Raw genomic sequence first — 14,887 nt, forward strand, 5'->3', positions numbered from 1 at the left:
TGCAAAAAAATTTAACAGGACAGAGAATGCTCCACTTAACAATTTGAGGTAGGGTACCTGGGGGTCGGAGAGCCAGGTTAATGAGATATGGAAGTGAACTTTTCCATTTCCTGCAAGTAAACGAGGACGACGAGCCTGATTACTAGGAAGTATTTCCTGGTCGCTGGATTGGAAAGGGAGGTCCTTTTCCATGGCCTGCGAGGGCACCTGAGGTGAATCCTTAATTATTTCCTATGGGGTATCTAAAGTCACTTGTGTGTGAGGCCCCAGTGGATACGGAGATGGTATTAACTGCTAGAACTGTAGCTGCCTGTGGTGTGACTAAATAACGCCAGGGATGTTTGCCAGCGTGCGTCAAACTTGTTCGCCGGTGTCATGTTTGCATTGAGGTTGATGGCCGTCAGTTTCAGCACATTTTGTATTATACAGTACAAATGATCGTTCATTGTGTCGATGATGGTATTTGCAGTTAACTAATGTAAACAGGAAGGTACACAGTAATGTGGTTTTATTCCTATCATCTAAGCTGAATTCCCCAACCTCAGGTTCCCTGCCACAAATTGTTCAGTGGAGCATCCTCTATGTCTTGTTTGCTTTTACGTAAACACCTTGTATATGAACGATTCAGTAGACACACTGAGCAGCCGTGTTAAGTTGTTTGCAGATGCTGCTGCTGCTTATCGTCTAGTAAAGTCATCAGAAGACCAAAACAAATTGCAAAACTATTTAGAAAAGATATCTGTGTGGTGCAAAAATTGGCAATTGACCCTAAATAACGAAACGTGTGAAATTATCCACATGAGTGCTAAAATGAATTCGTTGAACTTCGGTTACCAATAAATCAGTCAAATCTGAAGACCGTGAATTCAACTAAATACCTGGAAATTACAATTAAGAAGAAAAATTGGAAGGAAAAACAATGTTGTGGGAAGACGAACCCAAGACTACGATTTATTAGCAAAACACAGGATGCAACAGATCTTCTGAAGAGACTGTACACTGCGCGGTGTGGGATCCTTACCAGATACCGAATAGGATTAACGTAGTGCATCGAGCAAGTTCAACGAAGAGCAGCACGTTTTGTATTATCGAGAAGTAGGGGGAGTCACATGATACAGGATATGGGGTGGACGTCACTAAAATGCGTTTCTCGTTGCGATGGAAACTCCCTCACAACGCGAAAGTATTTCCCTGACGCCGACATACATAGGAAGAAACGATCATCATAATAAAAGTGACGGAACTAATGTCCGACAAAGCTGGTGTGTGTGTGTTGTGTGTTGTTTGTTGTGTGTGTACGCCGCGACATCGGCAATTACGATTAAATGGAGACATGACTAGGCACTGGACGTCGGCAAAGTGAGAGAGTGTTGTATGGTCTGATGAATCCCGATACCACCTCTACGCCGATGGGAGGGCGCGAATCCGTAGTCTTTCAGGGGAACAGCAGCTTGACATCTGTACTGCAGGACGGAGACAAACTGGCGGCGGCTCCATTATGCTCTGGGGTACATTCACGTGGCCATCCATGGACCCAGTGGAGCTTGTGCAAGACACCACGACGACCCAGGAGTATCGTACACTGGCTGCAGACCACTTACACTCCCTTCCCGACGGCAGTTGCATTTCTTAACAAGATAACGCGCCATGCCTCAAGACCAGGAGTAATGGAGTTGTTCGAACACAGAGGCGAGTTCCAATTTGTGCTCGGTTATGTCGTCATAGCGTGGACCCTTCATATCTATTTCTGCTCCCTGTAGGTTCGCATTGATAACACGAAGTCTCGTCACCCGTAATCATTTTTCTTAACAATAATTGTCCGCCTTTTGCATTTTAAGCAAGAAGCGACAGGCGTACGCGCCACCTCGTTTTTATTTGGGAGTCGATGTGTGCGAAAAACTTTACACACCCTTCTCTCTTTAATACATTCCGGAAAACAACGTTATTTCGAAATGTCGCTCCACTGCGATCTGTGACAACGCTGACACTACCACCGCAGGTCTAATACTTAACACTGCCTGCTCACCACCGACTGGTCAAACGCGTCATCTGTTTACAGTCGTTCAAGTTGCCACGGTGGCTACTACTACGACTTTCGCTACTGCACCAAGAAGCAAACCAGTGTCCGAACTTTCTGGACGGGCTGTGTACAGTCTGCCATTTCACTTACACGCTGGATGAAGGCTGATTCTAGAATTTTCCATGCATTGCGGAAGAATTTACCAACTGCTTTAGTGAACGATCACCTGAAGCTGAACCCTGCCAAAATTCACAGTGTAACTACCCGACTCAGGAATATCTGGGAGTGACACCCATGCACCGCGAGAATTAGCGCCAAGTTACTCCAGTGCTGAAAATGTATTTTCGGCATAGTACATGTCCAGTCATACCAGAAACATGTGGCGCTTAATTAGACCTGTTTCACCATCACGGGTTGTTTAAGACCTACACTGTTCTGCTGGCAGAGCCCCTCCTGAAATTAGACGCGAGATACGAGAAAAGCAAGGCTACGACTTTGCAAGCACGTCCTTTATATTGCCGTCAGCCAGCACTTGAGCTGAAATTAAGAAAGAGCTTCTTGGCAGATACTGGAACTCCTACAGGAACATCAAAGCAAGCAAGGATCTCAAAGTGGCAGGAGAAATGTCAACAGTCTGAGATATGGACTGTCCCGAAGAAAGAAGTCATTCAGGGAAGTGGACAATATGGAAGGCTCTCAATAGACCACCCTGTACTATCACGATATGCAGACCAAACTGCAGAAGTGAGGTTCTCTTGTGGAGTTAGTTTTTTCCAAGTGCAATCCTACGCAGACTACCAACAATCTGGTACAGTGTCATCTCCAGACACATGCACCACGAGAAACAAAGACGAGACCAAATTCACTCAATGTGGTCAATTTATGTCAACGATCGATTTCCTTTTGTTGATTATACTTGTACAATACTAAATAAAACTAGATCGTCTGCTTATTTTTGAATCAAGACTAACTTACTTCATCAACCTATCATCCTTTCGCCTGATCACACGTGCCATTCACAGTCATGTTTTCCACTCTAGTTTGTTCTTCGACTCTTGTCATAGGAAAATCGAAGGTGCGTTCCAGAAAAGAATCTCAAGTCTAGAGGCCCAGAAAAACACACTGCAACAGCAGGGAGCAGTCGACAAGAAAAGGCCTTCATTCAACGTTTCCCACAATCTGTGTGTAGTAAGATGTACCATTGATGAAAAAGGCTAAACCCATTTTACTTAACTAAATTTACCAAAGTATTCGCTCCGACTAATAATGGTATCTGCATTAGTGGGTTAACATCAACGAATGCTCAAGCCCACAACAACACTAAGTGCAAGAAGAACGCGGAAATTTAACGCTCCCAAAATGTCTTTCCTCTTCCAGAGGATGTAGATGACAATGAACTATGTTTTGCAGTAGCTATAGCAGAGTCTTGTGTTACGCAATCACAGTTTCTCAACCGCATTGACAAACACGACAAATTTGTATTTTCAGCTCAGTATGCACGACGGGTAAAAACTTGCCAAGGTTTTTTTTTTCAAAAATGCTGCGTGCGTTTATATTTAAAGCGGGTCCGTTATGCGCAGCCGGCAAACGAGATTTCAGATTTAGAACTGAGTCAGGAGGTGAACTGCGCACCTCCAACTTTCTGTACACGCGACAAACGAGAGCGGCGCTCCCGCTCGCGAGCATGTGTCGTGGTTCAAAAAAATGGCTCTGAGCACTATGCGACTTAACTTCTGAAGTCATCAGTCGCCTAGAACTAACCTAAGGACATCACACAGGATTCGAACCTGCGACCGCAGCGGTCACGCGGTTCCAGACTGAAGCGTCTAGAACCGCACGGCCACACCGGCCGGCTGTGTGTCGTGGTACCTGGGTCAAAGTACAGTCACCACTTCTATCGATACAGCTGTTTTCCTCGCGGTTAACCAAAGGCCAAGAACTTCGAATTCTCTGATTTTGAATTTGCATTGTTCTGCGGTTGCAAATCACTTTCCCACGTGTGCTTTCTTTCATGTTGCTGGTCATTTATTCGCAAACATATCAAGCGTTTTTTATAGCTCCATATACTCCAAACAAAATGCTTACATTTGTCACGAACTATTTTTACCTATGTAGCGGCAATGTTCAGAGTGTACGCCAAAGAACAATTGATTATATTTTACAACTGATCCAGAAACAGCGATGTGTGGTTGCTTCTACACTTTAGTTCTTTTTGAGAAGATCCTGCGGCAGCACACGTGTGTTTTTAGAGATGTAAGTTATCGGAATGATCTATTAAGAAGGGAGAGGTATCAACAGTTAAAGGGTAGTTAACTCAATCACACTTGCAAATAAGTTTGTTCAAGTAACTGGAGCACCTTTGCAGTTAGTGCAAAATCCTCCTCAACAACAAGAGCAAAGTGAGTTTGCGATCAAGTTAAAGAGTTGAAAATTATTTGCTGCAGGGCACAACTTTTTGCTGCGTCTTTGCACCTAAAGCAAATTGTGCAACCACCATTCTTACTCAACCTGAATAAGGCCGCCTCGACAACGTAGTGTCGGGGAGGAACCTGATATCGGCTTGTTTCACCCCAGAAGTAATTGTGTGTCTGGCAGAGGATGTTGACTATAATTCCGCCGAATAAAGCTTCAGTTGCTAGCTATTATTCTGTCCATCTCAATTATTCGATCAGTGGTTCTATTCCTGGAGGCGTCTTCATTCAAAGGGCGAGAACCTGATAATTCACACGTTTGTTTGGTTCGGGTCATATACCTTTGAGCGTTAACCACAGCAAAGCACGGTTTGCACATTTTGGTTTCGTTCAGTATTCTTCAGGCCGAGAAACTTACCTGCGTTATTAGTTTACGACGATCCTTTCATAGTAAACTCATCGCAAATTTTAGACTCCCCAGTATTTGCGTCTATTTCGTTGAAGCAATACTAAATTACACTACTTAGGTTTCATTACGATTACTTTTCAGCCGCAGCAGCAGCAGCCCAAATTCAGACCACGCCACACACAGCGTTAATGGATCGCGCATGGATGATTTTAAAAATTGTAGCGGTCACTTGAAAGCCCTTTCGCATACCAGGTACGCTAAGTTCTTAAAAAATATTACTAATCCTCACAGTGGATTTATGTATGAGGCGATTTGTAAACAGAAGAATTACAAAGATTGAAACATTAATATTGGCAACTATTTATTTGAATTCATAAATTTTGAGAACATTGTCTATGGGCCTCAGCGATGTGGTGCTATACTTAATCAACAGTCGAGATCGCAGTAAGCTTTGTATATTGACCAGTTTCGGCTGATGTTAAAGGTATCGCTCAAGACTCTCTGGTGCCCCTACGAATGGTGCTGGCGGCTCCTCTTTTCACGTGATACCACTATCGTACAACAGTGTACAGCCGAACCCGTCACTAAACAAACATTATTGCGATCTCGACTCATTTTAACTTATTAATTTGAAACTTACGCAACGTGGATACGTCTGAAAGTTTTGTCCTTCATAGTAGTCACACAGTCTTTAATCCGTTGTCAGTGATGTGGAAGTCTTAGGATACCGTTAGTACCACCAGTTGTGTTGATAGTTCAAGCGGAACAGTCTATTGCCCGACAAATCTCAGTTCTGAAGCGAATGCCATGAAGAGGTTCCTTCATCTTAGGAATCCAACTGCAGCCACACGGACTTGTGGATGGTACAACACTTCCCAGTCCCATCCATAGAACAAATCAGTCAAACTTGCGTCACGTGCGTCAGAGCACAGTCATGCAAAATAGCGGGCGGGTGCTGCAGAATTTGTCGCCGGTTGTTATTTTGAGAAGTTCATTTTTTGGAAACAGCCTGCGACAAAATTAGAGAAAGAAGCTACGACACTGTGGGGCCCGCCCACCATTCTATAGGACAATGCTCGGGCGCAGCATACGGCGCAACTTTTGATTGATTCCCGAGATTTAGGAAGCACTTCATGGCATTCGTTTCAGAACTCCGATTCCTCTGACAACAGACCGCTCTGCTGGAACTATCAACATAACTGGCGCTGCTAAAGGGTATTTTACAACTTCCACAGCCTTGGCAAAAGTGATACACAATGCTGGTGACTACTCTGAAGGGCAGGACAACTTTGAAACACATTCCTATTTTGTGTAAGTTGTAAATAAATACTGGATGGGTAAGGAATCGTTCCTTAGTTTTAATTGTCCACACGTTTTGTAATTATTGCTATTAATGAACATCGTCGTGTTCTGTTACAGGAACCCTGAGAATACCTTGGCCGTCCGCAGCACCATCTTACGATGAACGAGGAGATGGCAGAAAGTTTACACGAGCGCGCTTAGGTCGCTTCACTGAAGTGTAGCGATATGTAGTTTTTGTTCAGCGATGGTAGTGGGGTGTTTACGGCCCTCATGTCCACACTTTGTGCCAAAGCTTTTAGGAACTGTCACACCGAGCTAAAGATAACTGGATCTGTTGTGGACAAACCACGAGGAGGACGACGACCTTCGGTGGCCCCATCTCCACAAAATGTGGCAGCAGTGAGTGACACCACCACCAGTACTAGGGCATCAAAACACCAGGTAGCTGGCACACGGTGCGTGGTGTATTAAAGAAGGACCTGATCTCGAAATCCTGGAAACCCCGTATGTTCAGGTGTTACCATTCGAGGATTGAGTAATTGAGAGGGATTATGGGACCAAATGTTGAGGTCATCAGTCCCGCGATTCCGAAGTTACTCGCAGAAGAAACAGGGCTCCCTAAAAATGGAATGATTGTCAGGGGAGTCAAAACAATGAAGGTAAAACACAGCAAAAGGCATAAAAACCTAAAAACTGGTAAAGAGCGGCCGGATATCCGCAGCTGGAATCATCAAAGGGAATGGGGTATCAGCGTCTCTAGCTAATCTGTCAGCCAGGTCATTCCCTGGGACGCCCATATGACTTGGGACTCAGAGAAAGACAACCGAGCAGGCGACACAGCTAGGGGTAGAGAGGTGGTTATGAATAGCAGAGACGAAAGGGTGACGAGAGCGTGACGTGAGTAGCATCGGTCGATAGCCTACAGGCTGCTAATTGATTCTTAACAAATTAAAACACTGGGGAGCGAGGGCTGAGAAGGAGGGCCCTGTGAATGGCTAGAAGCTCTGCTGTCGACACACACTACATGACCCTGGTAATAAATGGTGTTCGATGCCAGTAGAAGACGTGAAAACATATTCCACCTTATCGATTGTCTTAGGACTATCGGTGCAGAAGATGGTGGCACTCAGGAACTCTGCATGGATGGCACGTACAAGACGCTGAAAAACCATAGGGGCGACAGAGGCCTTAGGACCCTGGAATAGATCCGTCATGTCGTCTAGGCACCATCCTGAAGGGGGGGGGGGGAGGGTTGTGGGAGGAAATACATGGAGTGCATTCCAGCGAGTGGAGATCCGGACAGAGGAAGTGAGATGCATGCCAACTGGCAATTCCACCTGTGGGCAGTTGTCAGAAAAGAGATTCCTCGTTAGCAAAGAGGACAGGGTACGTGGGATGGTCAGGGAATTGGCTAATGGCGATTGCGTAAGTTAGCTCCGTCGTAATTGTAGAGGGGGAATCACTACTTCTGTGAAATCCCCACTTGTGTGAGAAGACTCAATGGAACTAGTGTGAATGGCGCCAATAGCCAGACGCATGCGACAATGGTGAACAGGGTCAAGTATTTGCAGAATGGAAGGGGTGTGTGTGTGTGTGTGTGGGTTGAGGTTTTCGGGCGCTAAACAGCGTGGTCATCAGCGCCCAAACGCATAGAAACAGGAACACATGCGGAGAAGGCACGAAGACGGACAGCGAACAAGGAGAACGGCTAAAAGACACAGGCTTGACGCAGTTACAAATCCTCACATAAAGAGGCAAAACAAGAGGAGAAGAAACGCACTAAAAAAGGAAAGGAAACACAAGGAAAAGAGAACAGAAATCGAAGTGAAACAAGTAGGTAATCGTGACTGGCGGACCTCTTACCTAAAGCCTGGGTGAACCAGTCACCCAGCAGCACATTAAAATCCTCTCCCTAAAATCCGAGGCAACAAATTGGACAGGACACAAAACCGTAAGACCTTAACCACAGTCGTTGCGTCGTCTTGCAAAATAGAGGGCAAATCAGGTGGCAAGGAAACCATCGCCCTCTGGTCAGAGAATAAAGGACAGTCAAGTAAAATGTGGCGCACAGTTATCAGGTCGCCACAAACACTACAGTAGTAGTAGTAGAGGGGTGTGGGGGGCGCACGACAGCAAGGTCTTCAGCGCCCGTGCAGTATCATAGTGAGACGGGTGTCAAGAAGAAAACAAAAACCTCAGAACATTGACATAAAATGGAACATAAAACACGGGGAACAATCATTGAAAAAATGTGCTCACACACACCGAAGCGTGGGATGAAGCAGGGCGTCAGCAGTAAAACATGGACAACACAGGAAGAAAATGGTAGAGGGAGCTAAAACAATGTAGCAGATGGAAGTGGCTGGCTGACCGCAAGGAAAAAAGGGGAGGAGTCAGCCACACTGCAACACACTAAAACCTCCAGCCTAAAAGTTTAGGCCAGAGTCCAGACACATCACAAAACTTAAAAACCCTTGCCACACACGTCTCATCGTCAGCTAAAATACAAGGGAGATCCCCAACAACCTGTGCTTCTGCCCTTGCATCACGGTATAAAATACAGTCGATTAAAATGTGCCGGACAGAGATGTGCACACCACAAGTGGCACAAAACGGAGGATCCTCCCGCCGTAATAAATAGCTATGCGTCACAGGACAGTGCCCAATCCGCAGACGTGTGAGGGCCACCTCTTCCCGCCTGAGCAACCGACAGGAGGAACGCCACGGCCGAGTGGTTGACTTTACCGACCGCAGTTTATTGGCCGACAGAATGGAAGGAGCCGCTGCGCCATACACCTGACTACCGTAATCTAGTCTGGGCAAGACCAGAGCACAGCAAAGATGGAGAATAGTAGTAAGGTCTGCACCCTAAGATCTGTAGGCCAGGAGGTGGAGAGCACTGAGTTTCCACATGCACGAAGTCCTTAGGTGGCGAATATGGGGCAGCCACGTCAGCTTTATCAAACAGACGACTAGAAAACTGTGACCTGGTCAGCCGGGTCCAGATTTCAGTTGGTAAGAGCTGATGGTAGGGTTTGTGTGGCGCAGAAACGAAGCGATGGACGCAAGCTCTCAAGGTACTGTGCAACCTGGTGGTGGCTCCATAATGGAATGGACTGGGTTGGCCTCTGAGCCAACCGAACCGATCGATGACTAAACGGTTACGGTTATCGGTATGGGTTTAGTTATGCTCGTCTACTGGGAGACGATTTGCAGCTATTCATGGACTTCCTGTTTCCAAAAAGCAATGAAATTGTAATGGCTGACGATGCGCCATGCCACCAGGCCAGGCCAACGCGACTGGTTTGAAGAACATTCTGGACAATTAGAGCGAATGATTTGGCAATCCAGATCGCCCAACATGTATCCCAACGAACATTTATGGGACATCGTAAACAGGTACACAAAATCCTGCACCGGCAACACTGTCGAAATTATGGACGGCTATACAGGCAGCATGGTTCAACATACGACTCGTTGGGCCTATGATACGTCGAGTTGCTGCACTACGCCGGGCAAGAGTAGGTCTCGTCACCTCAAAGCAAAGGCGCTCCGTTGGAAGGAAATGGTCGCGAGGCGAGGTGGCTTGTTGGGAGACGCCAGACAGTGCGGAGCAGAGCAGGAGGCGCGGAGGTCGGCTGCGGTGGGTCTGCGGCCCCCGGACAAGGCCGCTGGCGCTCGGGTTTCCCGCCTTGCGCCGCCGCTGCACCGACAGTCCTGAAACCGACACCCCGGCCCGAGCTGCATCTTGTCACGCAGCAGTGGGCCCCGAGCTCCGACCTTGTGCGGACGTCCTCACCGAAGCCCTTCCGGGGAGCAGGCCAGCCAGACCCTGCGACCCACCGATTCCGACGGACTTTGGCGAACTGTAATCCGTTCATCATAAGAACAAACCTGATGTAAACATTGCAATATGTATTCTTCCGCGTTTGCTGGAATCTGATTGGATTTCCGTTTCACGTGGGACTGCAGCCAAGCTGTCTCGACTACTGTCAAGTACGGTAATACGTGACAACAGCTTTACCTGCACGTTTGACGACACTGGCCGGTCAGCTGGTACAGTTAGCCTGCAGTGACGTGGACAGATGCAGTTCACACATAAAAAGAGACGAGCAGAGGAGCAGTACAGCTTCGAATGTCATTTAATTTTTAAGCAGAATGAGATTATACACTGCAAATCTCCCGCAATACGCTCCTTAGACGACTAGACGAAAACCGCAACACATCGTTTTCAGCCAACGTGCTATACGTAAGAGTATTGAAGGATTTCACCGTAAATATTGAAGCAACCGAAGATATTACTTAAGCCTAGTTTACACGACGCCAAGGTTGCAGGCAACTGCGCTAGCAGCCACTGCGCATGCGCACCGCGCGTTTGTGCAACTCTTTGGTGAAACTAAACACTTTCGGCTTGTTCCAACTTGGGTGACACTAGTTGCAGGGGTTTTGAGGTTACGTGTGTTCGTAGAGTGTAGACAAACAAATATGAAGTGGGGAACGGAGAACAATGTTCGCTTGTTGGCTATCTATGCTTTGCATATGAGTTTGTGGGATTCCAGTGATGCCGATTACAAAAATAAGCAACATATTGCTGCCGCTGAGACCGTCGTCACGTGCGACCATGACAGATTGTTTGACAATATCTGAGATGCACGGCAAAATTTGAGTTAGGAGCACATATACAACTGAATTAAGAAAAATACAAGGAAGTGTAATTCTAGCTGTGAATGCACTCGTCTATAAGACTAAAATCCCATTACAAATTTAAGAAGCTGCATTCTTTATTCAATATTCATCCATTTAAAACGTCGCTGCAGTGCTCCCCATTCACATTCTTCTCTTAATGCGGCCTTCTTCGAATACTTATTGTTGCTAATGTTAATAATTACTACTGTTAATGTTAATGAAAAAGCGTCAACTAAAACCGTATCTTGTAGCATGCCAAGTGTTCGATTGTAATGCACACAATATGATATGTAATTTCAGTTCTGGCGACAGTGCTTCATGCATTACAGTACCTGTATTCCTTATTTCATAATTAACTATTTAGAAGACGTGCGAACAGTCCTGGCGACATTCTAAGATAATTAGAACAACTTTTTGAATCTTGCGATATAAATTATTTCAGAAAGGACGCTGAGCAACCAAGCTGATGTCTTTTCTTCATCCAGTCAAGAATCGAAACAAGTTTCTTATTTTTCCTTATGCAGCGATTCCACGCAACAAGCTTTAACTCGAACTCGTGCGTGTCATTTCAGACACGACTCAGGGGCCAACGAAACTGAAATGTATACTGCTATCGCCGTGTCTAGTCATATGAAACCACTTGCGTGCAACTCATTCTACGCAACGAGCGGCGCAGCCCAATGTCATCGTGTAAACTAGGCTTTACAGTCAGTTGTCTGGTAATGTCTTATCTCCTTCCTCATCCGAATGCGAGAAATACATTTCAGTTATGGAAGTGTCACCTGCTACGTTAATAATGAGGCTATAAACAACAGAATCCACGAAGCCAACGAGCCGTAGCATTTTCTTCTCTTTTATGACGAGCCCTCCTATATCCCGTCACCTTTTGCAGTGACGTCTTGTTACGTCTCGGGTGAGATCCCGCAGCTTGACATCAGATCAGTTTTTTTGGGTTCATATTGTAATGGTACAGTAGCAAATGTAAAAATGCAGCACTTTTAAGATGTGCCCGATGCTGTGAAAATGGTTGTTTTTCATGTTTCTACGATATTTATCTACCTCTGTGGTATAAAACCATGGGCATAGTCCAAATAAAGAGGATTTGGTTTTTCATTTTTGCCTGAAAATTGTTATGTTTTCTGAATTTAAGCAACTTATGAACAGTCTTTCATAAAACATCGGTAATTAAGAATTTGTATTTGAAATGGAAACAGGAATTTCGCGTCCAATATGTAATTAGAAGAAGACATGTATTACTCATAAAAAATGATGAGTTTTATAGTCACAAGATTTAAGTATTTTACATTGAACGAGAAAAAAAAGGTACTGGGAAGCAACCGACTGCGCTATACGTTCAATCTGTGTATCAGCTGCATTATATATAACGCCGGGAAACTTCGAGGCAGATTATCTCCGTAAATTTATGATAAACACTGAGAATAGCCTATTTGTCGGCACTTTATAACTATGTTCCACGCGTGTGACTAAGTAACAGAAAACAGCCTCATCCATCTTCGTACTGCGCACTAACAGCGCGACAATCAGAGCACAACGCTGCAGAGGCTGTGACTGGACGATTTTTGAAATAACAACGTAGCTAAAGCGTGATTGAGATATTCAAATGTATTAACAGCCATCAATGTTTTTCTTAGTTTCATTTAAAGTAATAAGACAGCTAATGCATAAGTAGGACCTACTTCAAATAACACCGGTGTACGTGTGCTACGGCTTCTGACCAATCATCGCGTTTATGTTTGTTTACATTATGTTTATTCTTATCATGAACGGATTATAGCCACAGGACACTTAGCTCATTACGCTTTCGTTTATGGACCGGTTCGAATAGTTACAAGTGGCTTTCAATTTATGATGCAACATTCTTTTCCTCGTCAAATTGCGGTCGAAAGAATGCGGAATTTGAAACTTCCTGTCAGATTTAAAACTGTGTGCCGGACCGAGACTCGAACTCGGGACCTTTGCCTTTCGCGGGCAAGTGCGCTACCAACTGAGCTACCCAAGCACGACTCACGCCCCGTCCTCACAGCTTTACTTCTGCCAGTACCTCGTCTCCTACCTTCCAAACTTCACAGAAGCTGTGAGGACGGGGCGTGATTCGTGCTTGGGTAGCTCAGTTGGTAGATAACGTGCCCGCGAAAGGCAAAGGTCCCGAGTTCCAGTCTCGGTCCGACACACAGTTTTAAACCTGCCAGAAAGTTTCATATCAGCGTACACACTGCTGCAGAGTGAAAATCTAATTCTGAATGCGGAATTTGTCGGACAGGGTGAAATACTTTCACTTCAGTCCCTATAGTTTCATGAAGTTCCAACAGGTTGCCTTCGGAATGGCGTCTGTGACGGCGGTGCGTTCTAAGCAGAGAGCGGTCGAGTTTCTTTTGGCGGGAAACTAGACCATCTTAGATATTCTTAGGTATTCTTAGGTGCTGGCAGAATGTCTATGGAAACCCGGCAGTGAACAAAAGCGTGGCGAGCCGTTGGGCGAGGCATCTCATCGCAACAAGGTCGCACAAACCTGTCCGATATCCCACGTGCGGCCGGCCGCACACAGCTGTGACAATGTTGGAACGTGCGGACACACTCATTCGAGGTTATCGACTAATCACGAACACCTCGCCGCTTAACTGGACGTCTCTGCTGGCAGTACCTGCGCACTCGCCCGCCAGTTGGAGTACTCCAAGGTGTGTGCCCTTTAGACTCCCATCTGCTTGGCACAATGAAGGGAAGCAGTACCTGGATGATGGGGAGGTTATTGGTGCAACAAGACGTTTGCTCCGACGTCTTCCCATGAAGGCATACAGGCCCTCTCTGTAAGGTGGTTAAGGCCGTTGCGTTGAACAGAGTATGTTGGAAAACAGGGTTTTGTGGTCAGAAGAGTGGGAAGTAGTATGGTTTATTGGAATTCTGAATGAAACCAACCTGCCTTCAGGAAAATAAAGCATGCTGCTTTACTTATTGAATGCCAGTCTTTAAACACGACAGGTTTCACTTCTACGACCTCACGGAAGACAATTTTGGATTCCAGAAGAATGTAGGCGTCCACGGCGAAGTACTGACTACGACTTGTTTTATAGGATATATTAAACAAAAGAAAATCTCCGTTTATGATATTTGTAGACGATGAGAAAGGTTTCGAAAATGTTGACTGGATTACACTCACATTCGAAAGATTTGGGGGGGGGGGGGGGGGGGAGGCGGGCTTAGGGTTACTTCCAACTTTTAGAGGAATCAGTCACGTGAGTCGAAGGCTGTGAAAGGTAGGCAGTAGTTTAGAATGGAGTGAAACGGTGGTGTAAGCCTATCTCCAATGTCATTACATCTGTAAAATAAGCAAGCAGCGAAGGAAACCAAAGAAAAGTTTAGGGCAGGAATTGAAGTTCCGAGAGAAGAAATAGAAACTTTGCGGTTTGCTGATGACATTTTAATTCGGCCGAAACAGCGAACGCTGTAAGATTAGTTTAACAGAATTGACATTGCCTTGGGAGAAGGACGTAAGATTAACAGGAAAAGGTAATGGAACACAGTCTAATTAGATCAGGCGCTACAACTGGAATTAGATCAGTAAAAGAGATAAGTAGCAGATGAGTTTTGCTATTTGCGCACCGACGTAAGCGATAGGAGGGCATACAAAATGCAGATTGACTACAGCAAGGAATGCTTTTCTGAAAGAGCAATATAAACTTAAATATTACGAAGTCTTATGAAGGTATTTATTTGGAGTGCAGTCTGAACTGTTAACGCTATGCAATTCACGCAAGAAGAGAATAGAAGCTTTTTATGGTGCTGCAGTAAATGCTGAGTATTACATGGCTTCAACGCGGAACTAATGAAGTACTGACTAGAATTAGGGAGTAAAAATATTTGTGGCGTAACTAAAGTAAGTGATCGGTTGACAGGGCACGTTCTTCGATATCAAGGAATCATCAATTTAGTACTGGGTGGGAGGGGAGGGAGGGAGAGAGAGAGAGAGAGAGAGAGAGAGAGAAACCGGTGTGGCAGTGGGAAATCCTGTGACGGAATGAAAATCCTTGTGACTTCAGTGCT

At 45.4% G+C, this 14,887-nt stretch overlaps 1 protein-coding gene across 1 annotated transcript in view; it reads right to left on the reverse strand.

Annotated features, from left to right (window-relative positions):
• Window positions 1–14,887, reverse strand: part of LOC124803237 (vegetative cell wall protein gp1) — a 185,375-nt gene that overhangs the window by 21,007 nt on the left and 149,481 nt on the right. The gene's annotated exons all lie outside the window — the stretch shown is intronic.

This window comes from Schistocerca piceifrons, chromosome 6 (genome assembly GCF_021461385.2).
Source record: "Schistocerca piceifrons isolate TAMUIC-IGC-003096 chromosome 6, iqSchPice1.1, whole genome shotgun sequence".
Lineage (NCBI taxonomy): Eukaryota > Metazoa > Arthropoda > Insecta > Orthoptera > Acrididae > Schistocerca > Schistocerca piceifrons.